Source organism: Puma concolor, chromosome C1 (genome assembly GCF_028749965.1).
Source record: "Puma concolor isolate L17-30 chromosome C1, mPumCon1.1.hap2, whole genome shotgun sequence".
Taxonomy (NCBI): Eukaryota; Metazoa; Chordata; class Mammalia; order Carnivora; family Felidae; genus Puma; species Puma concolor.
In genome coordinates, this window is record NC_141674.1 from 87153453 (window position 1) to 87178454 (window position 25002).

A 25002-nucleotide genomic window follows, 5' to 3' on the forward strand; every position below is an offset into this window, starting at 1 on the left:
AATATATCTGTCAAGTCCATCTGATCCAATGTCTCATTCAGGGCCCTTGTTTCTTTATTGACCGTGTGTCTAGTTGATCTATCCATTTCTGTAAGTGGGGTGTTAAAGTCCCCTGCAATTACCACATTCTTATCAATAAGGTTGCTTATGTTTATGAGTAATTGTTTTATATATTTGGGCGCTCCAGTATTCGGTGCATAGACATTTATAATTGTTAGCTCTTCCTGATGGATAGACCCTGTCACTATTATATAATGTCCTTCTTCATCTCTTGTTACAGCCTTTAATTTAAAGTCTAGTTTGTCTGATATAAGGATGGCTACTCCAGCTTTCTTTTGGCTTCCAGTAGCATGATAAATAGATCTCCATCCCCTCACTCTCAATCTAAAGGTGTCCTCAGGTCTAAAATGAGTCTCTTGTAGACAGCAAATAGATGGGTCTTGTTTTTTAATCCATTCTGATACCCTAAGTCTTTTGGTTGGCGCATTAAGCCATTTACATTCAGTGTTATTATAGAAAGGTATGGGTTTAGAGTCATTGTGATGTCTGTATGTTTTATGCTTGTAGTGATGTCTCTGGTACTTTGTCTCACAGGGTCCCCCTTAGGATCTCTTGTAGGGCTGGTTTAGTGGTGACAAATTCCTTCAGTTTTTGTTTGTTTGGGAAGACCTTTATCTCTCCTTCGATTCTAAATGACAGACTTGCTGGATAAAGGATTCTCGGCTGCATATTTTTTCTGTCTAGCACACTGAAAATCTCGTGCCAATTCTTTCTGGCCTGCCAAGTTTCAAAAGAGAGATCAGTCACGAGTCTTATAGGTCTCCCTTCATATGTGAGGGCACGTTTACCCCTTGCTGCTTTCAGAATTTTCTCTTTATCCTTGTATTTTGCCAGTTTCACTATGATATGTCGTGCAGAAGATCGATTCAAGTTACGTCTGAAGGGAGTTCTCTGTGCCTCTTGGATTTCAATGCCTTTTTCCTTCCCCAGTTCAGGGAAGTTCTCAGCTATTATTTCTTCAAGTACCCCTTCAGCACCTTTCCCTCTCTCTTCCTCCTCTGGGATACCAATAATGCGTATATTATTTCTTTTTAGTGTATCACTTAGTTCTCTAATATTCCCCTCGTACTCCTGGATTTTTTTATCTCTCTTTTTCTCAGCTTCCTCTTTTTCCATAACTTTATCTTCTAGTTCACCTATTCTCTCCTCTGCCTCTTCAATCCGAGCTGTGGTGGTTTCCATTTTGTTATGCATTTCGTTTAAAGCGTTTTTCAGCTCCTCGTGACTGTTCCTTAGTCCCTTGATCTCTGTAGCAAGAGATTCTCTGCTGTCCTCTATACTGTTTTCAAGCCCAGCGATTAATTTTATGACTATTATTCTAAATTCACTTTCTGTTATATTGTTTAAATCCTTTTTGATCAGCTCATTAGCTGTTGTTATTTCCTGGAGATTCTTCTGAGGGGAATTCTTCCGCTTGGTCATTTTGGATAGTCCCTGGCGTGGTGAGGACCTGCAGGGCACTTCCCCTGTGCTGTGGTGTATAACTGGAGTTCGTGGGCGGAGCCGCTGTCAGACCTGATGTCTGCCCCCAGCCCACAGCTGTGTCCACAGTCAGACTGGTGGGTGCCTTCTCTTCCCCTCTCCTAGGGGCGGGATTCACTGTGGGGTGGGGTGGCCTGTCTGGGCTACTTGCACACTGCCAGGCTTGTGATGCTGGGGATCTGGCGTCTTAGCTGGGGTGGGTAGGCAAGGTGCACAGGGGCAGGAGGGGCAGGCTTAGCTTGCTTCTCCTTAGGTGATCCTCTTCAGGAGGGGCCCTGTGGCAGCAGGAGGGAGTCAGATCCGCTGCCGGAGGTTTGGCTCCGCAGAAGCACAGAGTTGGGTGTTTGCGCGCGGAGCGAGCAAGTTCCCTGGCAGGAACTGGTTCTCTTTGGGATTTTGGCTGGGGGATGGGCGGGGAAGATGGCGCTGGCGAGCGCCTTTGTTCCCCACCAAACTGAGCTCTGTCGTCCGGGGGCTCAGCAGCTCTCCTTCCCTTTGTCCCCCAGCCTTCCCGCTTTGTGAGCAGAGCTGTTAACTTATGACCTCCCAGACGCTAAGTCGCGCTTGCTGTCGGAACACAGTCCGTCAGGCCCCTCCGCTTTTTGCAAGCCAGACTCGGGGGCTCTGCTTGGCCGGCGAGCCGCCCCTCCGCCCCGGCTCCCTCCCGCCAGTCCGTGGAGCGCGCACCGCCTCGCCGCCCTTCCTACCCTCTTCCGTGGGCCTCTCGTCTGCGCTTGGCTCCGGCGACTCCGTTCTGCTAATCCTCTGGTGGTTTTCTGGGTTATTTAGGCAGGTGTAGGTGGAATCTAAGTGATCAGCAGGACGCGCGGTGAGCCCAGCGTCCTCCTACGCCGCCATCTTCCCTCTCCTCCTTCTAGGATTGTTTTTAAATAGCTTTTTTTGACATTTGCCAACTTAGGACTTGGAGGTTCATTTTCTTCTCTCCTCTGAGTAACAAGAAGTTTCACCTTCCCTGAATGTCATGAGATCCTTTCTCCCCTCTGTTCTCAAGACAATTCTTGGAAGATGTCTCGGATTGTGCTCTTATACTAAAGGAATTTTGTAATTTTAGTTTGTGAAGAACTAAGATGTGGTGTTTGCCCAGCTTCTGTCTGTGATTACTTTCTTCATCTTGCATTTAAGCTTTCAGTAAAATATACAATCTTATTTAAAGAATTTTTAAAAAACTTTTTACCCCCTCCCCATTATTTCAGGCCAAGAGAACATTTTAACTTGCTTAATATAAATTTAATTTAAATGTAATTTACATACTCTATGTTGTATAAGCAATGTACAAACATGGTCTTGTTGTAACAATATAAATGTTATATAAACACAGTTTTATTCTGTCAGAGTCTCAGCTATATTTACATCACTATCTCCTTGTATTAGTCAGTTTTCTTAGTTATAGTCAAATTCATTCTGGTGAGTTTAGACGAAAAGGAATTTGTTACAGCATGTTAGTGGGCTCAGAGAATTTCTAGGTGTACATTGAATCAAGGCTGTATTATACAGACAGGAGCAATGTGAGTAGAAGAAATGCCCAAACACATCACGGCACTATTCCCAAAGAAAGCAAGAAATCTTACTACAGTCTTCTGTTATTCTATACCTATTCACCAAAACCTCCTCTACAGATACTGATAAAAATCTTAGGGCCTTCTTGACCATGAATGTCAGATCTGTGCAACCCCTGCTCACAATCTTGTCTCTGTCAAAGTCTCGTTAGTGAGTCTGTTAGTGGAATATAGTCAAATGAAGAACCTACCTACAGGCAACTTGGGAAATGCAGACGTAATTTTCCCACCCCTAGGGAGCAGGGAGATACACTGTAAGGCTGCTGGAGTGGTGTGAAGTGAATCAATATGCAGTATCTGCTGCGGCCACCTCTTGGGTCATCTAACATGTACTCTTTTTTCCCAGAGTACAACTTCCCACAACAATGGGAGCCAGCAGCATGCTCTATGTATAAAGAACCCAGTATAAAGGAACAATTCTTTTTGGAATTGAAGAAAGGCTGACCTTCTCCCGAAAGGGGAGGATCACTATATCATCAGTCATTAAGTGATGTTCATAATTCTTGTTCAGTCATTATTCTGGCTTAATATTCTTAATTATGTACCAGATTTATAAAGTTTATCATGGTCAGCTTATCTTATACAAACTAGTAGGAGAAATGTAAAGGCAAAAAAAAAAATAGTCAATTGGTAAGGGAAGAGAAATTCTTAATTCCTGATTCATTTCCCTGTGTATCCATTATCTAATTTTGTCACCCTCAGCCCTGTATTGAGTTGTAGCTTTTCTAAAATTTATTGCTGGATAAGGTGGTACTAGGAGTCCATTGGTTTCAGGCTTACTCCTCCTGCCTCCCCTGCACAGCAGAACCTTTATTTCCTCTTGAAAATCAGCACTGGGGGAACTGGGTGCCTCAGTTGGTTAAGAATCTGACTCTTGATATCAGCTCAATTGTGATCTCATGGTCATGAGATCAAGCTCCACGTTGGGCTCTACACTGAACATGGAGCCTGTTTAGGATTCTCTCTCTCGCCCTCTCCCTCTCTCTCTCTCTCCCTCCCCACCCCCTTTCCACATTCTCTCTCTCTCTGTCTCACACACACACACAAAATAAACAAACATTAAAAAAAAAGAAAATCAGCATCATTTATCCTAGTCTATACAGTAATTTCCAGCCTATTGGTCCAGGACATCAGAAAAGAAGATTGGGCAACTGCCGGTTCAACATAGATTTCAGTAGAACTAATAGTTTCCCAGAACCTGGACAGCTAACATTTTCAGCAAGTCAAATAAAATATTTGTTATATTCTCTGAATTGGCCTGAATAAACTTCCAGCAGATGAGCAAGAAGGACCTTGAATCAGCTTTTTATATGTTTAGAATCTCTGCTAATCATATTATGATTACTTCCAGCTAGGTTTATGATGATGTAGTTTTGTTTTTCTTCTCTATCTCCACATGTTCTCTGTCATTCTCTCCTCAAGTCAGTGAGTCTTCATGTAGATGTCACTCTAGCAAGATATAGTGCTTGGTAAATAATAGGTGATCCATACATGTAGAACATTGTTTTTTTAATCCTGACTTCAAATTAGGTTCACTTGGACAGAAGTTAAAGAGAGAGAGAGAGAGAGAGAGAGAGAGAGAGAGAGAGAGAGAGAGAAAGCATGGAAAAAACTTCCTCCATCCTGGACAAAAATCCCAAAACAAAAACAAGTAAAACTCATACTGGGGCTCTACTTAAGACCATCTATAGGGCATCTGGGTGGCTCAATCAGTTAAGTGCCGACTCTTGATCTTGGTGCAGGTCATGATCTCATGGCTGTGAGATTAAGTCCCATTTCAGGCTCTGGGCTGAGCATGGAGCCTGCTTGGGATTCTTTTTCTGCCCCTCCCCTGATTGTGCACACTCTGTCTTCTCTCTCTCTCTCTCAATAAATTTTTGGTTTTTTTTTTTTTTTTGAAGGTCAACTATATGAGGGGTTCTTTGAATGAGGCCCAGGCATCAGTATTTTTAAAAACAGTCTATGTCAGGGGCACCTGGGTGGCTCAGTTGGTTAAGTGTCCAACTTTGGCTCAAGTCATGATCTCATGGCTCGTGAGTTCGAGCCCTACATTGAGCTCTCTGTAGTCAGCATGGAGCCTGCTTTGGATCCTCTATCTCCTTCTCTCTCTGCCCCTCCCCTGCTCTTTCTCTCTCTCTCTCTTTTATCACTCTCTCTCAAATAAATAATTAAAAAAATAAAAATAAATAAAAATAGTCTATGTCATTCTCATGTGCTGCCAGATTTGAGACATGCTATACAATTGTAGGCCTGGAGACAGCCCCCAATCTCTTATTATCTAATTTCACCTTTGGGTAGAAACACCTAAAGCACCTCAGCCAATGAACACTAAAACCTTATAAATACACAAACATACTTTAACTGTTATGTGTGTGTTTAATATGATCCATTTATTGAAGACAATTTTTAAAAATAGAGGTAAAAAATGAAAACAATATCACTTATAATCCCCTCACATAGAGGCCACCACTGTAGACATTTAGATTCATATCCTTGTTTAGAAACCCATCCACAAGTAACTGGGGATCGTGATATATACTTAATTTTTATCCTGCCTTTTCTCCTTATGTTGTTTTGAGCTGTTCTTCAGATTACTAAATGTTCTTTGAAAAACGGGAGTTTTTTTTTTTGTTTTTTTTTGTTTTTTTTTTTTTATTTATATATGAAATTTATTCTCAAATTGGTTTCCATACAACACCCAGTGCTCATCCCAAAACGTGCCCTCCTCAGTACCCATCACCCACCCTCTCCTCCCTCCCACCCCCCTTCAACCCTCAGTTTGCTCTCAGTTCTCAACAGTCTCTTATGCTTTGGCTCTCTCCCACTCTAACCTCTTTTTTTTTTTTTTTTTTTTGTTCCCCTCCCCCATGGGTTTCTCTTAAGTTTCTCAGGATCCACATAAGAGTGAAACCATATGGTATCTGTCTTTCTCTGTATGGCTTATTTCACTTAGCATCACACTCTCCAGTTCCATCCACGTTGCTACAAAAGGCCATATTTCATTTTTTCTCATTGCCACGTAGTACTCCATTGTGTATATAAACCACAATTTCTTTATCCATTCATCAGTTGATGGACATTTAGGCTCTTTCCATAATTTGGCTATTGTTGAGAGTGCTGCTATGAACATTGGGGTACAAGTGCCCCTATGCATCAGTACTCCTGTGTCCCTTGGATAAATTCCTAGCAGTGCTATTGCTGGGTCATAGGGTAGGTCTATTTTTAATTTTCTGAGGAACCTCCACACTGCTTTCCAGAGCGGCTGCACCAATTTGCATTCCCACCAACAGTGCAAGAGGGTTCCCGTTTCTCCACATCCTCGCCAGCATCTATAGTCTCCTGATTTGTTCATTTTGGCCACTCTGACTGGCGTGAGGTGATACCTGAGTGTGGTTTTGATTTGTATTTCCCTGATAAGGAGCGACGCTGAACATCTTTTCATGTGCCTGTTGGCCATCCGGATGTCTTCTTTAGAGAAGTGTCTATTCATGTTTTCTGCCCATTTCTTCACTGGGTTATTTGCTTTTCGGGTGTGGAGTTTGGTGAGCTCTTTATAGATTTTGGATACTAGCCCTTTGTCCGATATGTCATTGGCAAATATCTTTTCCCATTCCGTTGGTTGCCTTTTAGTTTTGTTGGTTGTTTCCTTTGCTGTGCAGAAGCTTTTGATCTTCATAAGGTCCCAGTAATTCACTTTTGCTTTTAATTCCCTTGCCTTTGGGGATGTGTCGAGTAAGAGATTGCTACGGCTGAGGTCAGAGAGGTCTTTTCCTGCTTTCTCCTCTAAGGTTTTGATGGTTTCCTGTCTCACATTCAGGTCCTTTATCCATTTTGAGTTTATTTTTGTGAATGGTGTCAGAAAGTGGTCTAGTTTCAACCTTCTGCATGTTGCTGTCCAGTTCTCCCAGCACCATTTGTTAAAGAGACTGTCTTTTTTCCATTGGATGTTCTTTCCTGCTTTGTCAAAGATGAGTTGGCCATACGTTTGTGGGTCTAGTTCTGGGGTTTCTATTCTATTCCATTGGTCTATGTGTCTGTTTTTCTGCCAATACCATGCTGTCTTGATGATGACAGCTTTGTAGTAGAGGCTAAAGTCTGGGATTGTGATGCCTCCTGCTTTGGTCTTCTTCTTCAAAATTACTTTGGCTATTCGGGGCCTTTTGTGGTTCCATATGAATTTTAGGATTGCTTGTTCTAGTTTCGAGAAGAATGCTGGTGCAATTTTGATTGGGATTGCATTGAATGTGTAGATAGCTTTGGGTAGTATTGACATTTTGATAATATTTATTCTTCCAATCCATGAGCAGGGAATGTCTTTCCATTTCTTTAAATCTTCTTCAATTACCTTCATAAGCTTTCTGTAGTTTTCAGCATACAGATCCTTTACATCTTTGGTTAGATTTATTCCTAGGTATTTTATGCTTCTTGGTGCAATTGTGAATGGGATCAGTTTCTTTATTTGTCTTTCTGTTGCTTCATTGTTAGTGTATAAGAATGCAACTGATTTCTGTACATTGATTTTGTATCCTGCAACTTTGCTGAATTCATGTATCAGTTCTAGCAGACTTTTGGTGGAGTCTATCGGATTTTCCATGTATAATATCATGTCATCTGCAAAGAGCGAAAGCTTGACTTCATCTTTGCCAATTTTGACGCCTTTGATTTCCTTTTGTTGTCTGATTGCTGATGCTAGAACTTCCAGCACTATGTTAAACAACAGCGGTGAGAGTGGGCATCCCTGTCGTGTTCCTGATCTCAGGGAAAAAGCTCTCAGTTTTTCCCCGTTGAGGATGATGTTAGCTGTGGGCTTTTCATAAATAGCTTTTATGATCTTTAAGTATGTTCCTTCTATCCCGACTTTCTCAAGAGTTTTTATTAAGAAAGGGTGCTGGATTTTGTCGAAGGCCTTTTCTGCATCGATTGACAGGATCATATGGTTCTTCTCTTTTTTTTTGTTAATGTGATGTATCACGTTGATTGATTTGCGAATGTTGAACCAGCCCTGCATCCCAGGAATGAATCCCACTTGATCATGGTGAATAATTCTTTTTATATGCCGTTGAATTCGATTTGCTAGTATCTTATTGAGAATTTTTGCATCCATATTCATCAAGGATATTGGCCTGTAGTTCTCTTTTTTTACTGGGTCTCTGTCTGGTTTAGGAATCAAAGTAATACTGGCTTCATAGAATGAGTCTGGAAGTTTTCCTTCCCTTTCTATTTCTTGGAATAGCTTGAGAAGGATAGGTATTATCTCTGCTTTAAACGTCTGGTAGAACTCCCCTGGGAAGCCATCTGGTCCTGGACTCTTATTTGTTGGGAGATTTTTGATAACCGATTCAATTTCTTCGCTGGTGATGGGTCTGTTCAAGCTTTCTATTTCCTCCTGATTGAGTTTTGGAAGAGTGTGGGTGTTCAGGAATTTGTCCATTTCTTCCAGGTTGTCCAATTTGTTGGCATATAATTTTTCATAGTATTCCCTGATAATTGTTTGTATCTCTGAGGGATTGGTTGTAATCATTCCATTTTCATTCATGATTTTATCTATTTGGGTCCTCTCCCTTTTCTTTTTGAGAAGCCTGGCTAGAGGTTTGTCAATTTTGTTTATTTTTTCAAAAAACCAACTCTTGGTTTCGTTGATCTGCTCTACAGTTTTTTTAGATTCTATATTGTTTATTTCTGCTCTGATCTTTATTATTTCTCTTCTTCTGCTGGGTTTAGGCTGCCTTTGCTGTTCTGCTTCTATTTCCTTTAGGTGTGCTGTTAGATTTTGTATTTGGGATTTTTCTTGTTTCTTGAGATAGGCCTGGATTGCAATGTATTTTCCTCTCAGGACTGCCTTTGCTGCGTCCCAAAGCGTTTGGATTGTTGTATTTTCATTTTCGTTTGTTTCCATATATTTTTTAATTTCTTCTCTAATTGCCTGGTTGACCCACTCATTCGTTAGTAGGGTGTTCTTTAACCTCCATGCTTTTGGAGGTTTTCCAGACTTTTTTCTGTGGTTGATTTCAAGCTTCATAGCATTGTGGTCTGAAAGGATGCATGGTATGATTTCAATTCTTGTATACTTATGAAGGGCTGTTTTGTGACCCAGTATATGATCTATCTTGGAGAATGTTCCATGTGCACTCGAGAAGAAAGTATATTCTGTTGCTTTGGGATGCAGAGTTCTAAATATATCTGTCAAGTCCATCTGATCCAATGTCTCATTCAGGGCCCTTGTTTCTTTATTGACCGTGCGTCTAGATGATCTATCCATTTCTGTAAGTGGGGTGTTAAAGTCCCCTGCAATTACCACATTCTTATCAATAAGGTTGCTTATGTTTGTGAGTAATTGTTTTATATATTTGGGCGCTCCGGTATTCGGCGCATAGACATTTATAATTGTTAGCTCTTCCTGATGGATAGACCCTGTCAGTATTATATAATGCCCTTCTTCATCTCTTGTTACAGCCTTTAATTTAAAGTCTAGTTTGTCTGATATAAGGATGGCTACTCCAGCTTTCTTTTGGCTTCCAGTAGCATGATAAATAGATCTCCATCCCCTCACTCTCAATCTAAAGGTGTCCTCAGGTCTAAAATGAGTCTCTTGTAAACAGCAAATAGATGGGTCTTGTTTTTTTATCCATTCTGATACCCTATGTCTTTTGGTTGGCGCATTTAATCCATTTACATTCAGTGTTATTATAGAAAGATATGGGTTTAGAGTCATTGTGATGTCTGTATGTTTTATGCTTGTAGTGATGTCTCTGGTACTTTGTCTCACAGGGTCCCCCTTAGGATCTCTTGGAGGGCTGGTTTAGTGGTGACAAATTCCTTCAGTTTTTGTTTGTTTGGGAAGACCTTTATCTCTCCTTCTATTCTAAATGACAGACTTGCTGGATAAAGGATTCTCGGCTGCATATTTTTTCTGTCTAGCACACTGAAAATCTCGTGCCAATTCTTTCTGGCCTGCCAAGTTTCAAAAGAGAGATCAGTCACGAGTCTTATAGGTCTCCCTTTATATGTGAGGGCACGTTTACCCCTTGCTGCTTTCAGAATTTTCTCTTTATCCTTGTATTTTGCCAGTTTCACTATGATATGTCGTGCCGAAGATCGATTCAAGTTACGTCTGAAGGGAGTTCTCTGTGCCTCTTGGATTTCAATGCCTTTTTCCTTCCCCAGTTCAGGGAAGTTCTCAGCTATTATTTCTTCAAGTACCCCTTCAGCACCTTTCCCTTTCTCTTCCTCCTCTGGGATACCAATGATGCGTATATTATTTCTTTTTAGTGTATCACTTAGTTCTCTAATTTTCCCCTCATACTCCTGAATTTTTTTATCTCTCTTTTTCTCAGCTTCCTCTTTTTCCATAACTTTATCTTCTAGTTCACCTATTCTCTCCTCTGCCTCTTCAATCCGAGCCGTGGTGGTTTCCATTTTGTTATGCATTTCGTTTAAAGCGTTTTTCAGCTCCTCGTGACTGTTCCTTAGGCCCTTGATCTCTGTAGCAAGAGATTCTCTGCTGTCAGCTATACTGTTTTCAAGCCCAGCGATTAATTTTATGACTATTATTCTAAATTCACTTTCTGTTATATTATTTAAATCCTTTTTGATCAGCTCATTAGCTGTTGTTATTTCCTGGAGATTCTTCTGAGGGGAATTCTTCCGCTTGGTCATTTTGGATAGTCCCTGGCGTGGTGAGGACCTGCAGGACACTTCCCCTGTGCTGTGGTGTATAACTGGAGTTGGTGGTCGGAGCCGCAGTCAGACCTGATGTCTGTCCCGAGCCCACCTCTGGGGCCACAGTCAGACTGGTGCGTGCCTTCTCTTCCCCTCTCCTAGGGGCGGGATTCACTGTGGGGTGGGGTGGTCTGTCTGGGCTACTTGCACACTGCCAGGCTTGTGATGCTGGGGATCTGGCGTCTTAGCTGGGGTGGGTAGGCAAGTGCACAGGGGCAGGAGGGGCAGGCTTAGCTTGCTTCTCCTTAGGTGATCCACTTCAGGAGGGGCCCTGTGGCAGCAGGAGGGAGTCAGATCCGCTGCAGGAGGTTTGGCTCCGCAGAAGCGCAGAGTTGGGTGTTTGCGCGCGGAGCGAGCAAGTTCCCTGGCAGGAACTGGTTCTCTTTGGGATTTTGGCTGGGGGATGGGCGGGGAAGATGGCGCTGGCGAGCGCCTTTGTTCCCCACCAAACTGAGCTCTGTCGTCCGGGGGCTCAGCAGCTCTCCTTCCCTTTGTCCTCCAGCCTTCCCGCTTTCTGAGCAGAGCTGTTAGCTTATGACCTCCCAGACGCTAAGTCGCGCTTGCTGTCGGAACACAGTCCGTCAGGCCCCTCCGCTTTTTGCAAGCCAGACTCGGGGGCTCTGCTTGGCCGGCGAGCCGCCCTTCCGCCCCGGCTCCCTCCCGCCAGTCCGTGGAGCGCGCACCGCCTCGCCGCCCTTCCTACCCTCTTCCGTGGGCCTCTCGTCTGCGCTTGGCTCCGGCGACTCCGTTCTGCTAATCCTCTGGCGGTTTTCTGGGTTATTTAGGCAGGTGTAGGTGGAATCTAAGTGATCAGCAGGACGCGCGGTGAGCCCAGCGTCCTCCTACGCCGCCATCTTCCCTACCGAGTGCGAAAAACGGGAGTTTTAGAGGCCACAGAATACTCTACTGTGTGGCTGAACCAAAATATATTTATCTTTAAATATTTCTCATGGAAATTTTCAAAGTAGAGATACAGTGGAAATGAACCACCACATTCCCATTATGGGACTCAAACTTTACCATCCTGATTTAACAGCTTAATTATGGTTTATGTCCCCCTGTAGATACAGGGGAATAGTTAGTTACAAGGCTGTCAGTCCTAAATGATCACTTTGGTTTGTCCTTAGGACACCTTCCTGTCAATGGCCACCATGGATGTTCGTACATAATTTAACCTCCAGATTCAGTTTTGTATTTTCAGTGCAGGCCTGGGGAAGTTCAAAGCATCCACCCCCAAATGTTGGACTCAGCCTATCTTAATGCCTTTGGTAGTTTTTTCTTTCAATTATTGTTATGGCTTTATGATTTTTGAACCATGTATCTTTACCTGGAATTTTTGCAAATTGATGGATTTTTAAAATAGCTTTTTTTTTTTTTTTTTTTTTTTTTTTTTTTTTTTTTTTTTTATCAGTTTCTTTTTTTTTTTTTTTTTTTTTTTTTTATTTTATTTTATTTTATTTTTTTTATTTATATATGAAATTTATTGTCAAATTGGTTTCCATACAACACCCAGTGCTCATCCCAAAAGGTGCCCTCCTCAGTACCCATCACCCACCCTCTCCTCCCTCCCACCCCCCATCAACCCTTAGTTTGTTCTCAGTTCTCAACAGTCTCTTATGCTTTGGCTCTCTCCCACTCTAACCTCTTTTTTTTTTTTTTTTTTTTTTTTTGTTCCCCTCCCCCATGGGTTTCTCTTAAGTTTCTCAGGATCCACATAAGAGTGAAACCATATGGTATCTGTCTTTCTCTGTATGGCTTATTTCACTTAGCATCACACTCTCCAGTTCCATCCACGTTGCTACAAAAGGCCATATTTCATTTTTTCTCATTGCCACGTAGTACTCCATTGTGTATATAAACCACAATTTCTTTATCCATTCATCAGTTGATGGACATTTAGGCTCTTTCCATAATTTGGCTATTGTTGAGAGTGCTGCTATGAACATTGGGGTACAAGTGCCCCTATGCATCAGTACTCCTGTGTCCCTTGGATAAATTCCTAGCAGTGCTATTGCTGGGTCATAGGGTAGGTCTATTTTTAATTTTCTGAGGAACCTCCACACTGCTTTCCAGAGCGGCTGCACCAATTTGCATTCCCACCAACAGTGCAAGAGGGTTCCCGTTTCTCCACATCCTCTCCAGCATCTATAGTCTCCTGATTTGTTCATTTTGGCCACTCTGACTGGCGTGAGGTGATATCTGAGTGTGGTTTTGATTTGTATTTCCCTGATAAGGAGTGACGCTGAACATCTTTTCATGTGCCTGTTGGCCATCCGGATGTCTTCTTTAGAGAAGTGTCTATTCATGTTTTCTGCCCATTTCTTCACTGGGTTATTTGCTTTTCGGGTGTGGAGTTTGGTGAGCTCTTTATAGATTTTGGATACTAGCCCTTTGTCCGATATGTCATTTGCAAATATCTTTTCCCATTCCGTTGGTTGCCTTTTAGTTTTGTTGGTTGTTTCCTTTGCTGTGCAGAAGCTTTTTATCTTCATAAGGTCCCAGCAATTCACTTTTGCTTTTAATTCCCTTGCCTTGGGGGATGTGTCGAGTAAGAGATTGCTACGGCTGAGGTCAGAGAGGTCTTTTCCTGCTTTCTCCTCTAAGGTTTTGATGGTTTCCTGTCTCACATTCAGGTCCTTTATCCATTTTGAGTTTATTTTTGTGAATGGTGTGAGAAAGTGGTCTAGTTTCAACCTTCTGCATGTTGCTGTCCAGTTCTCCCAGCACCATTTGTTAAAGAGACTGTCTTTTTTCCATTGGATGTTCTTTCCTGCTTTGTCAAAGATGAGTTGGCCATATGTTTGTGGGTCTAGTTCTGGGGTTTCTATTCTATTCCATTGGTCTATGTGTCTGTTTTTGTGCCAATACCATGCTGTCTTGATGATGACAGCTTTGTAGTAGAGGCTAAAGTCTGGGATTGTGATGCCTCCTGCTTTGGTCTTCTTCTTCAAAATTACTTTGGCTATTCGGGGCCTTTTGTGGTTCCATATGAATTTTAGGATTGCTTGTTCTAGTTTCGAGAAGAATGCTGGTGCAATTTTGATTGGGATTGCATTGAATGTGTAGATAGCTTTGGGTAGTATTGACATTTTGATAATATTTATTCTTCCAATCCATGAGCAGGGAATGTCTTTCCATTTCTTTAAATCTTCTTCAATTACCTTCATAAGCTTTCTATAGTTTTCAGCATACAGATCCTTTACATCTTTGGTTAGATTTATTCCTAGGTATTTTATGCTTCTTGGTGCAATTGTGAATGGGATCAGTTTCTTTACTTGTCTTTCTGTTGCTTCATTGTTAGTGTATAAGAATGCAACTGATTTCTGCACATTGATTTTGTATCCTGCAACTTTGCTGAATTCATGTATCAGTTCTAGCAGACTTTTGGTGGAGTCTATCGGATTTTCCATGTATAATATCATGTCATCTGCAAAAAGTGAAAGCTTGACTTCATCTTTGCCAATTTTGACGCCTTTGATTTCCTTTTGTTGTCTGATTGCTGTTGCTAGAACTTCCAGCACTATGTTAAATAACAGCGGTGAGAGTGGGCATCCCTGTCGTGTTCCTGATCTCAGGGAAAAAGCTCTCAGTTTTTCCCCATTGAGGATGATGTTAGCTGTGGGCTTTTCATAAATGGCTTTTATGATCTTTAAGTATGTTCCTTCTATCCCGACTTTCTCAAGAGTTTTTATTAAGAAAGGGTGCTGGATTTTGTCGAAGGCCTTTTCTGCATCGATTGACAGGATCATATGGTTTTTCTCCTTTTTTTTGTTAATGTGATGTATCACGTTGATTGATTTGCGAATGTTGAACCAGCCCTGCATCCCAGGAATGAATCCCACTTGATCATGGTGAATAATTCTTTTTATATGCCGTTGAATTCGATTTGCTAGTATCTTATTGAGAATTTTTGCATCCATGTTCATCAGGGATATTGGCCTGTAGTTCTCTTTTTTTACTGGGTCTCTGTCTGGTTTAGGAATCAAAGTAATACTGGCTTCATAGAATGAGTCTGGAAGTTTTCCTTCCCTTTCTATTTCTTGGAATAGCTTGAGAAGGATAGGTATTATCTCTGCTTTAAACGTCTGGTAGAACTCCCCTGGGAAGCCATCTGGTCCTGGACTCTTATTTGTTGGGAGATTTTTGATAACCGATTCAATTTCTTCGCTGGTGATGGGTCTGTTCAAGCTTTCTAATTCCTCCTGATTGAGTTTTGGAAGAGTGTGGGTGTTCAGGAATTTGTCCATTTCTTCCAGGTTGTCCAATTTGTTGGCATATAATTTTTCATAGTATTCCCTGATAATTGTTTGTATCTCTGAGGGATTGGTTGTAATAATTCCATTTTCATTCATGATTTTATTTATTTGGGTCATCTCCCTTTTCTTTTTGAGAAGCCTGGCTAGAGGTTTGTCAATTTTGTTTATTTTTTCGAAAAACCAACTCTTGGTTTCGTTGATCTGCTCTACAGTTTTTTTAGATTCTATATTGTTTATTTCTGCTCTGATCTTTATTATTTCTCTTCTTCTGCTGGGTTTAGGCTGCCTTTGCTGTTCTGCTTCTATTTCCTTTAGGTGTGCTGTTAGATTTTGTATTTGGGATTTTTCTTGTTTCTTGAGATAGGCCTGGATGGCAATGTATTTTCCTCTCAGGACTGCCTTCGCTGCGTCCCAAAGCGTTTGGATTGTTGTATTTTCATTTTCGTTTGTTTCCATATATTTTTTAATTTCTTCTCTAATTGCCTGGTTGACCCACTCATTCGTTAGTAGGGTGTTCTTTAACCTCCATGCTTTTGGAGGTTTTCCAGACTTTTTTCTGTGGTTGATTTCAAGCTTCATAGCATTGTGGTCTGAAAGTATGCATGGTATGATTTCAATTCTTGTATACTTATGAAGGGCTGTTTTGTGACCCAGTATATGATCTATCTTGGAGAATGTTCCATGTGCACTCGAGAAGAAAGTATATTCTGTTGCTTTGGGATGCAGAGTTCTAAATATATCTGTCAAGTCCATCTGATCCAATGTCTCATTCAGAGCCCTTGTTTCTTTATTGATCGTGTGTCTAGATGATCTATCCATTTCTGTAAGTGGGGTGTTAAAGTCCCCCGCAATTACCACATTCTTATCAATAAGGTTGCTTGTGTTTATGAGTAATTGTTTTATATATTTGGGCGCTCCGGTATTCGGCGCATAGACATTTATAATTGTTAGCTCTTCCTGATGGATAGACCCTGTCACTATTATATAATGTCCTTCTTCATCTCTTGTTACAGCCTTTAATTTAAAGTCTAGTTTGTCTGATATAAGGATGGCTACTCCAGCTTTCTTTTGGCTTCCAGTAGCATGATAAATAGTTCTCCATCCCCTCACTCTCAATCTAAAGGTGTCCTCAGGTCTAAAATGAGTCTCTTGTAGACAGCAAATAGATGGGTCTTGTTTTTTTATCCATTCTGATACCCTATGTCTTTTGGTTGGCGCATTTAGTCCATTTACATTCAGTGTTATTATAGAAAGATATGGGTTTAGAGTCATTGTGATGTCTGTATGTTTTATGCTTGTAGTGATGTCTCTGGTACTTTGTCTCACAGGGTCCCCCTTAGGATCTCTTGGAGGGCTGGTTTAGTGGTGACAAATTCCTTCAGTTTTTGTTTGTTTGGGAAGACCTTTATCTCTCCTTCTATTCTAAATGACAGACTTGCTGGATAAAGGATTCTCGGCTGCATATTTTTTCTGTCTAGCACCCTGAAAATCTCGTGCCAATTCTTTCTGGCCTGCCAAGTTTCAAAAGAGAGATCAGTCACGAGTCTTATAGGTCTCCCTTTATATGTGAGGGCACGTTTACCCCTTGCTGCTTTCAGAATTTTCTCTTTATCCTTGTATTTTGCCAGTTTCACTATGATATGTCGTGCAGAAGATCGATTCAAGTTACGTCTGAAGGGAGTTCTCTGTGCCTCTTGGATTTCAATGCCTTTTTCCTTCCCCAGTTCAGGGAAGTTCTCAGCTATTATTTCTTCAAGTACCCCTTCAGCACCTTTCCCTCTCTCTTCCTCCTCTGGGATACCAATGATGCGTATATTATTTCTTTTTAGTGTATCACTTAGTTCTCTAATTTTCCCCTCATATTCCTGGATTTTTTTATCCCTCTTTTTCTCAGCTTCCTCTTTTTCCATAACTTTATCTTCTAGTTCACCTATTCTCTCCTCTGCCTCTTCAATCCGAGCCGTGGTGGTTTCCATTTTGTTATGCATTTCGTTTAAAGCGTTTTTCAGCTCCTCGTGACTGTTCCTTAGTCCCTTGATCTCTGTAGCAAGAGATTCTCTGCTGTCAGCTATACTGTTTTCAAGCCCAGCGATTAATTTTATGACTATTATTCTAAATTCACTTTCTGTTATATTATTTAAATCCTTTTTGATCAGCTCATTAGCTGTTGTTATTTCCTGGAGATTCTTCTGAGGGGAATTCTTCCGCTTGGTCATTTTGGATAGTCCCTGGCGTGGTGAGGACCTGCAGGGCACTTCCCCTGTGCTGTGGTGTATAACTGGAGTTGGTGGGCGGAGCCGCAGTCAGACCTGATGTCTGCTCCCAGCCCACCGCTGGGGCCACAGTCAGACTGGTGCGTGCCTTCTCTTCCCCTCTCCTAGGGGTGGGATTCACTGTGGGGTGGGGTGGTCTGTCTGGGCTACTTGCACACTGCCAGGCTTGTGATGCTGGGGATCTGGCGTCTTAGCTGGGGTGGGTAGGCAAGGTGCACAGGGGCAGGAGGGGCAGGCTTAGCTTGCTTCTCCTTAGGTGATCCACTTCAGGAGGGGCCCTGTGGCAGCAGGAGGGAGTCAGATCCGCTGCCGGAGGTTTGGCTCCGCAGAAGCGCAGAGTTGGGTGTTTGCGCGGAGCGAGCAAGTTCCCTGGCAGGAACTGGTTCTCTTTGGGATTTTGGCTGGGGGATGGGCGGGGAAGATGGCGCTGGCGAGCGCCTTTGTTCCCCACCAAACTGAGCTCTGTCGTCCGGGGGCTCAGCAGCTCTCCTTCCCTTTGTCCTCCAGCCTTCCCGCTTTCTGAGCAGAGCTGTTAACTTATGACTTCCCAGACGCTAAGTCGCGCTTGCTGTCGGAACACAGTCCGTCAGGCCCCTCCGCTTTTTGCAAGCCAGACTCGGGGGCTCTGCTTGGCCGGCGAGCCGCCCCTCCGCCCCGGCTCCCTCCCGCCAGTCCGTGGAGCGCGCACCGCCTCGCCGCCCTTCCTACCCTCTTCCGTGGGCCTCTCGTCTGCGCTTGGCTCCGGCGACTCCGTTCTGCTAATCCTCTGGTGGTTTTCTGGGTTATTTAGGCAGGTGTAGGTGGAATCTAAGTGATCAGCAGGACGCGCGGTGAGCCCAGCGTCCTCCTACGCCGCCATCTTCCTCCAAGGTCCCTTTTATCTAAAATAGCTTTATAGAGATATGAATGATATATAATAACATGCACATATTTAAGCTATACAATGTGATAGGAATTTAAGAAACAAAACAGAAAAAATAGACAAAAACCCAGACTTTTATTTATTTATTTCTTTTTTAATGTTTATTTGTGAGAGGGAGAGAGACAGAGTGTGAGCAGGGGAGGGGCAAAGAGAGAGGGAGACACAGAATCAGAAGCAGGCTCCAGGCTCTGAGCTGTCAGCACAGAGTCCGACGCGGGGCTCAAACTCACGAACTGGGAGATCATGATCTGAGCCGAAGTCAGATGTTTAACTGACTGAGCCACCCAGGCACCCCTTTTTTTGTTAATATTTTTATTTTTATATATTTTTTAATGTTTATTTATTTGTGTGAGAGAGACAGAGTGTGAGAAAAAAAAAACAGACTTTTAAATATAGAGAACAAACTAGTGGTTGTCAGAGGAAGGTTGCTAGGGGGATGAGTGAAATAGGTGAAAGGAATTAAGGGTAAATTTATCATAATGAGCACTGAGTGATGTAAAAATGAAAATAAGAAGAAAATAAAAATAATAAAGTGCATAATGTGATAAAATGTGGAATATGTATACTGCATGGTCTGAATGTTTATGTCCACCAAAATTCATATGTTGAAATCTTAACCCCACAGGTGATGTGGGAGGGGGTGTGGACTTTGGGAGGTGGTAATACCTTTACAAAGAAGGCTCCAGAGAAACACCTTGCCCCTTCTAACATGCAAGGGCACAGCAATAAAGCACTGACGATCAACCAGGAAGATGGCCCTCATCAGAATCTGACCATGCTGGAGCCTTCATCTTGGACTTCTCAGCCTGCAGAATGGTGAAAAATAAGTTTTTGTGTTTTATAAGCCACCCAGTCTATGGTATTTTGTTATAGCAGCCCAAATGGACTAAAATATGTGCACTCTTGAAACTATCACCAAAATCAACACAATGAACAAATTCATCACTCCAAAAAAATATCCTCATACTGTTTGTAATATCTCTCACTGGACTCATCCCTGTCCCTCTCAAGTTTCTGGACAACAGTGATCTGCTTTCTGTCCCCATAGATTAGTTTGCATTTCTTACAATTTTATATCAGTGGACTAATACAGTATGTACTCTTTTTTGTCTTTTACTCAGCATTATTATTTTGAGATTCCTCCATATGGTAGTGTGTATCACTAGTTTATTCTTTTTTTATTGCTGTGTAATATTCAATTACATGGATATACCACTTTTGTTTATCCATTAACCTATTGATGGCATTTGGGTGGCTTCTAGTTTTTAGCTACTATAATAAAGCTGCTACAAATATTTATGTACAAATTTTTATGTTTATGTACAATTTTTATGTTTATTTATTATTATTTTATTTATTTACTTATTTATTTTTTTGAGATAGTGCCAGTGGTGGGGAGGAGCAGAGAGGGAGCGATACAGAGGATTTGAAGGAAGGAGGGCCTGTGTTTACAGCAGAGAGCCTGATGCAGGGCTCAAACTCACAAACCATGAGATCATGACCTGAGCCAAAGTTGGAGGCTCAACCAGTTGAGCCACTCAGGTGCCCCTCATGTACAAATCTTTGCTTTCATTTCTCTTGGGTGGGAAAGCAAAAATGAAATGATAACGTGAAATGGATGAATCATATGATAGTGCATATTTAGAGAAATTGCCAAATTGTTTTCCAAAATTTTGTACTGTTTTATATTGCCACCAGCAGTGACAATGTCCTCCTTATCTTCACCAACATTTGCTATGGCCATTCTTTTTAACTTTAGCTATCTTAGGAAGTATAAAACGTGTAGTATATCTCAGTGTGGTTTTAAACTTGTATTTCCCTGATGACTAATGACGTTGAGCATACTTTTTTATGTGCTTATTTGTCACCTACGTATTATCTTTAGTAGGTGATTGTTCAAATCTTTTGACTAGTTTTCAATTAGCTTTTTTCTTATTGTTGACTTTTGAAAGATATACTTATATATATGCATCTGTATACAGGTCTGTATGTGCATGTGTGTATATATATATATATATATATATATACATATATATATATATATATATGCATCTGTATACAGGTCTGTATACAGATGCATATATATATATGTATATATATATATGTATATATATATATATATATATATATACACACATGCACATACATATTCTAGATTTAAGACCTTTATCATATGTTAAGTTGTGCAATTATTTCCTTATGGTCTATGGCTTGTCTTTTATTATTTTAATAGTGTCTTTCGAAAAGCAGCTTGAAATTTTGATGAAGTCCTGATGGATTTTTGACAATACTGAATAATCTCTGTGTAAGATTTGCTTTAGAATTTGTTATGAGCCAGCTATCAAAGTTATTACCAGTGACTGAGAATGTTCTGTGTTCTTTGTGAGGAAAAACAGAATTTTAATGAGATGTTGAGTTTTTTCTCTGGAAAAATACCTTGATCAAGAAAAAATTATTCTGTATAATAAACATTTCCTTATTTTATTAGCATCAAAAAGGAAGCCATACTTTGCCTAGAGATAATACTGAGCTTTTCCCTCACCCTAAGATGAGAATACACAATGAGAAATTTTACCCCTCCTTGGATTATACCTTTGGTCATGTGTATCAACTAACAATGCATCCTTCTTGTCTTTGTTTCTTGTGGGAGACTTGCCCCCTAATCATGATGGCCTACGAAGTCATAAGTAAGAATGTTTTGGATCTATTCTATGCACATGGATCTAAGTGGGAAAATCTATACTTGTGTGTGGTTTCCTGTTCTGTTCCTTAGCATATCTTGGCCAATGCCTCCCATTTATAGTCAGGATTCTATTCAGGACAATACTGTGCATTTTGGGCCAGTTTGTATACATATGGCAATGGTGATGATGATGACAGTAGTGTAGAGAGATGAAGATTTTTAGCATAGAGCTTATTTGCCTTAATTTTAACATTTTCCAAAGTGTGTATTTATGGAAAATTCCCAAGGAAATTTTTTTTTGAGGGGAAGAAGGGTTTTTTTTTACTCTTTAGTCTCTCTGCCAAATTAATCCATTTCTATGTTTGTAATAAATATCTGATATTTTTGCCTTCAAAACATTTCTTTTTCTCATGACAGCAGTCTGAATTTCCTTTGGGGGAACTAACTGCCTCTTCTTTATTCTTAGTTCATGTATTTTAGATGGCTATGGTTTCTCCTTCTGGTTCTAGGTGAAGATCCATCACCCAAAGCCTGGACTGTAATAACCCTGCATCCTCTTGACCACAACGATGGGTTCAAGGGCGGGAATCTGATTCTTATGACCTTTGAAAGCCTTCTTCTTTTTAAAAATTGAAGTATAGTTGGCATTGAATGTTGTATTAGTTTTGAGTGTACAACATAGTGATTTGACAGTTCTACACATTGCCATTGCTCATCACAGCAAGTGCAGTAAGTGTGGTTACCTGTGTCACCACATTATTACAGTATTACTGACTATATTCCCTGTGCTGGACTCTTCATCTCTGAGCCTTATTTATTTTGGAACTGGAAATTTTCTTAATGGTATTATTGAAAGTGCCTGAAAGGGGTCCCCAAGACATGCCGAAAAGTTAGAAAAGAAGTATGCAACTGCTCATGGCCATTTTGCCACCATGTGGGAGGGGTATCCCTGAGAATGAAACCAACACAGAAAATGGCAAAGCCAAGAGGTGGGTGAGATAGAGGTGGTATGTTCCAAAGGTTCCAGAGGTGGTATGATATTTTTTGAGACTGTGAACTCTGCCTTCATATTAAACTGGTTTTAATTTTTGAACTCAATAAATTATCTCTTACTTAAACTGGTTTGAGTGGATTTTTCTCACTCTAACTAAAGGAATTCTGGCAGAAACAGTGTTTGAATAAAATTAAGCCCTTGACATAGAAGTCTCTTATTATAGAGAGTTCTGTTGTATTCTTGTTCTCTGTGACCCACTTCCACTAAAAATATTTGTAGGTTCTATTAATAGGATTTAATTTTTTTGGGGGGAATCCAAATAGCCTAGAACTCTAGATGGATTTAGCTATTTATTTTTCTTCCTGTGACTGTCTTCTTTCTCACTTTTAGAGTAAGTAGGAAGATATGGATGGAGAGAAATTAATACTTGGGTTAGGATAAGTTGTTGGAGATGTTCAAGTGTAGTCTAGATTCTCCCTTGGCAGATCTGCGGAATGCAGCTGTGAACTACCTCTGGTTCTCTGCCCTGATTATTGTGTTCCTTGTCTTCATGCTCACATTCAGGTTTGCTCTTCTAGTTTGCTACACTCCTAAACTGATTTATAAAAAATTATTTTTAATGTTTTATTTAGTTTTGAGAGAGAGAGAGGGAGAGAGACAGAGCACAAGCAGAAGAAGGGCAGAGAGAGAGGCAGACACAGAATCAGAAGCAGGCTCAGGCTCTGAGCTGTCAGCACAGAGCCTGACACAGGGTTCGAACTCATGAACTGCTAGATTATGACCTGAGCTGAAGTCAGACACTTAACCGACTGAGCCACCCAGATGCCCCTACTCCTAACCTTATTTCAATTCATATCTCAAACATCTCTTTCAAGAAGATTTCCCTACCCTCTGTAGACTTTAAGTGCCCTTCTTCTTCTGTAATACTCCTTTGATGCCCTCTGCTCTTTGTTAATTCTACATCTTATGTCTGTATGTTTTAAATGGTGAGCTCTTCAAATGCCGCCATTGTGTCTTATTCATCTGTATCCCCAGTGTTTGGAGCTATTCCTAGTACAGAGCAGATGCTCCATAATTGTTCTTTCAAAGACAAAACAGAACAAAACAAAATGAAAAAAACAAAAATGAATGCATAGATAACTGGATTTAACTTCTGGATGGTGGGGTTGATCTAGATCTGACCAATCATCAAAATCACCTGGAGACATTTTTTCCTTAGCTTTATTGAGATATAATTGACATATAATATTGTATAAGTTTAATGTGTATAATATGTTGATTTCATACACTTAGATATTGCAAAAATGATTACCACCATAGCATTAGCTAACGGTTCTATCTGTCATATAATTACCATTTATTTTTTGTGGTGAGAGCACTTAAGATCTACTTTCTGAACAACTTTCAAGTATATAATGCATTATGGCTAAGTGTAATCGCGATGCTGGATCAGTAGATTCCACAGAACTTATTTATCTTCTAACACCAATATCTTTCCATTTCCTCCATCTGCTCAGCCTCTGGCATCCACTATTTTAACTCTCTGTTTCTAGGAATCCAGCATTTTTAGATTTCACATATAGGTGGTATCTTACAGTGTTTGTCTTCCTCTGACTTATTTCATCTAGCATAATGCCTTCAAATTCCATGTCTGTTGTTGCAAATGGCAGGATTTCCTTCCTTTTTTGTGGTTGAACAATATGCTCCACTGTATCTATACATACATCTTCTTTATCCATTCATCTTTGGCAGATACTAAGTTGCTTTCGCATCTTGGCTATTGTGAATAATATTGCAATAAAAGTAGATATCTTTTGATATCCTATTTCCATGTCATTTGCATGTATAAACCTGGAGATATTTTCTTTTTTTTTTTTTAATTTTTTTTTTTCAACGTTTATTTATTTTTGGGACAGAGAGAGACAGAGCATGAACGGGGGAGGGGCAGAGAGAGAGGGAGACACAGAATCGGAAACAGGCTCCAGGCTCTGAGCCATCAGCCCAGAGCCTGACGCGGGGCTCGAACTCCCGGACCGCGAGATGGTGACCTGGCTGAAGTCGGACGCTTAACCGACTGTGCCAGCCAGGCACCCCAAACCTGGAGATATTTTCAAACAGAAAAATTTTATTCGGCCAATACGTAGAGATTGTGATGTAGTGGGCATATGAACAAAGTGTTACAGACTTATTTAAGCAATAGAAATTCATTTTCTCATGATTCTGGGAGCTAGAAGTCTGAGATCAAGGTGTTGGCAGGGTTTTTTTTTTTTTTAATTTTTGAATGCTTATTTATTTTTGAGAGAGAGAGACAGATTATGAGTGGGGGAGAGGCAAAGAGAGAGGGAGACACAGAATCTGAAGCAGGCTCCAGGCCCCAAGCTGTCAGCACAGAGCCCGGAGTGGGGCTTGAACTCAAAAACCATGCGATCATGATCTGAAGTCAGATGCTTAACTGACTGAACCACCCAGGTACACATCAGGGTTGGTTCCTTCTGAGGCCTTTCTCCTTGGCTTTCAGATGGCTGTCTTCTGTTTTCACAGGAACTTTCCTCTGTGTCTGTCTGTTTCCTAATCTCCCATAAAGATACCAGTTGTATTGTTTTAGGACTCACTGTAATGACCTTATTTCTCCTTAATCACTTCATTAAAGACCCTATTTCCAACTACAGTCATATTCTGAGGTACTGACAGGACACACAAATTTTGGGGGGATATAATTCAGCCTGTAACAGTGTGTCTGTCTGGCCTGGGAAGTAGAATGGTGAAATAGCTCCATAATAATTCTGAAGATTAGTCTCATTTGGAGATCCTGGATCTAAATTGTCTTCAACATTTCTGTTTCTATTAAAAGTCACATGTTTCACTCTTCTTGCAGCTATGAAAGCCAACATTGGTGTTCTGTTTCTTTGTTATCTTGAGACTCAGGTTATGCCAAAATATCCACATGCAAAATGTACCTATTTATTCAATCTACAACAATAATTATGACTCTTATTTAGTGTATAAAATTATTAATATTTTTTGACAAAGCTTCTC

The 25002-nt window shown here is 40.9% G+C and overlaps 1 long non-coding RNA gene across 1 annotated transcript in view; it reads left to right on the forward strand.

Annotated features, from left to right (window-relative positions):
• LOC147578206 (uncharacterized) overlaps window positions 1–19596 on the forward strand; it is a 34965-nt gene extending 15369 nt beyond the window's left edge. Inside the window, exon 5 of the long non-coding RNA XR_015254222.1 lies at window positions 18915–19596. This is a non-coding gene — a long non-coding RNA (uncharacterized LOC147578206). The remainder of the gene's footprint in view (window positions 1–18914) is intronic.
• Window positions 19597–25002: the final 5406 nt, after the last annotated feature.